Here is a 2,561-nt window from a genome sequence, read left to right as displayed (position 1 = left end):
GGACATACCAAAGTCCCTAAAATGGTATATGTAGCTCTTATTCCCCGCTTAGCGTTCAGCATTAAGGGATGGCAACAACTTGTTCACCCGTTGTCATTATAATGTGACGGGCGAAATGCTGTGCTGGGTGCCTTCGACATTGTGCTTTAGTGAGAAAAACTTTGATTCGGCAAATCCGTGCTATCACAAGGAGCCAAATAAATAATAAAACAATGTCTCCGGCACATAAACACACATGCACAGATACACAACACACACGGAGACACATCCTTAAATGACATGTTGTTAGGATGTTAAACAAAATAAAAATTGAATTCTATTTTGTTAAGGTTTTATGGGGTATTGACCTCAATAGGTCTTGAGACAAATTTTATGAATCAGTTTATTTTGAATTTGTCTCAAGACCCATTTAGGTGTATACCCCATAAACCTCAACAAAATGGGAATCTATCCTTATATTTACATTCAGAACGATTTTGATATTTGTTCGGATAATTTCTTTTGCAAGTCTAACACCACGGAAAGTATCAAAACTGATGACGTCATCACTCACTGTGAGACGTCGTCCTGGTAAGATGAATAAGCAAATTAAGATGTAAATTATTTTTTGAATTCAATTGAATACTTCTGACCAAAACATAATAATTGAAAACTATGAATTGAACTACTTCCTGCGCTCCGCTGAATAATAGAGTAATCAGGTTGATAATATGCTGATGTATTCATGCGCCAACTGAAAAATTCATTGAAAAACGACCTTTGAAATTTTAAGTAGGTATATGGAGTCCAAGTTCAGTAGAAATGTAAATATTATTAGATGAACGGATTGGTCTGCTAAACAGCTAAACAGGCACACAAACAGACAATACGTGACATATCACACATTCAATGCCTATATAGGGTGCCTATTACTCTTTATATTTGTAATGCATATATAAAATGTTCCAAACGTGAGATAACTCCTGTTACTTGCGGCTATTGTTATTGCAGATATTTCAGAGATGTTTATTATCACTCAGGCACACTATTGTGCGCAACACGAGGTCATCATAAAGTACAATATAACAATGATATGGTTGACCGTAAATCACCCATTTTACTATGCAAGTGTACAATAATATAGTGGAAACTATTGCACTCCTCACACAATGATAAACACACTATTACACTGTTAATACGTACTATCATACCTTATTATAAAATACAATATCACGCACTGCTCATACAATGACACTCATTATACACTATGATAAACATTATAACACTCATTTTACAATACTATTACGATGGTATAGAACATTTCAATACTTACATTTGCATGACATTGCCACTATATAGCCTTTTTGAAAGCTGTGTCGTTGATGGGACTTTTATTACCATGCAGCACGAGACACAATTCTTCGCATATCAATACAACACTGACCGGAACTACAATATACAATGTAAATAAACATGACGACCTCTGAAATATCGTTGGGCATTGTGAGACTTGACAATGTAGTTGTAAATTTATGCCCAAAAGAAAAATAGAAAATATAAAAATATCTACTTTTTTTCCAACAAAAACAAGACCAATGTCTGCAATATCGTACAAAATGCACATCGGTTGAAATCACCAATGCCGGCAATGGAAACAAATTTAACACTCATGCAATTTGTCAGATATATCGTCTGTTACACTGCACTGATCAACAGGGGTTCGTTACAAATGTCTGAAATACACATATTCTATAGACATACTGACGCATATGTTACAGACCTACTGATATAAGTCACATCACGAATAAACCTGTCAGACATTTGTAACGAACTCTTGTGGTGAGCTGTGCTCCGTCGCAAGATCACTCACTTCAAACGCTATCAGTTTCACGCGTCTCGCAGCCACTGTTTCCTCAGTTTCTGACGACATGTCAAATAACGACTCAGGATATTATATACCCTACTGACTGTAGTCAGCAAATAAATTCAAGTCTGGATTCTTCAAAGGTTCGAACTTTTCTTTTTGCTCATTTAACTACCAAATAAGTCCCTCGTGGAAGGCAATATTAGTATGAGCCTAAAGGGTTTCGTATTTCGCGGCCGTTTGGCCGAAGGAAATACGAAATCTTGTAGGGTCATACCATCCCGTATACCCTGCCAAAAATTCCTCGAACTGTTCTTCCTGATTCTTTTCTTTTAATACGTCCTCAGCATGTTTGCCGCTCGTCTGTTCGACTTTTGTGTGTTATGTGGCACATAGTTAGCCCTTTTGGCGAGTATTTCCTCATCAGCTTGCGAAGCGAAACGTTTTGCCATTTTGTAAACAGCGAAGCAGACGACGAATGCGAGTTGTCACCCGATGCCCGGTCGCAAGATACAAAGACACGTGACCGGTATACCCCTTGTAAAATCACGTGATTCCACCGTATTACTGCTGAGAATCACGTGACATGACCGTATACCCCCTGAGATTTTCGTACACCCCCTGAGATTAACGAATGCGGTTAGGTAAACTTAATCACCCTATATACATATCATACGCAAATGTATTGATACTGAATTATGGAATAAAATTAAAGTAT

Source organism: Mizuhopecten yessoensis, unplaced genomic scaffold (assembly GCF_002113885.1).
Source record: "Mizuhopecten yessoensis strain PY_sf001 unplaced genomic scaffold, ASM211388v2 scaffold4495, whole genome shotgun sequence".
Lineage (NCBI taxonomy): Eukaryota > Metazoa > Mollusca > Bivalvia > Pectinida > Pectinidae > Mizuhopecten > Mizuhopecten yessoensis.
The sequence above is the reverse complement of the archived record's forward strand: the minus strand, read 5'-3'. Positions refer to the sequence as shown.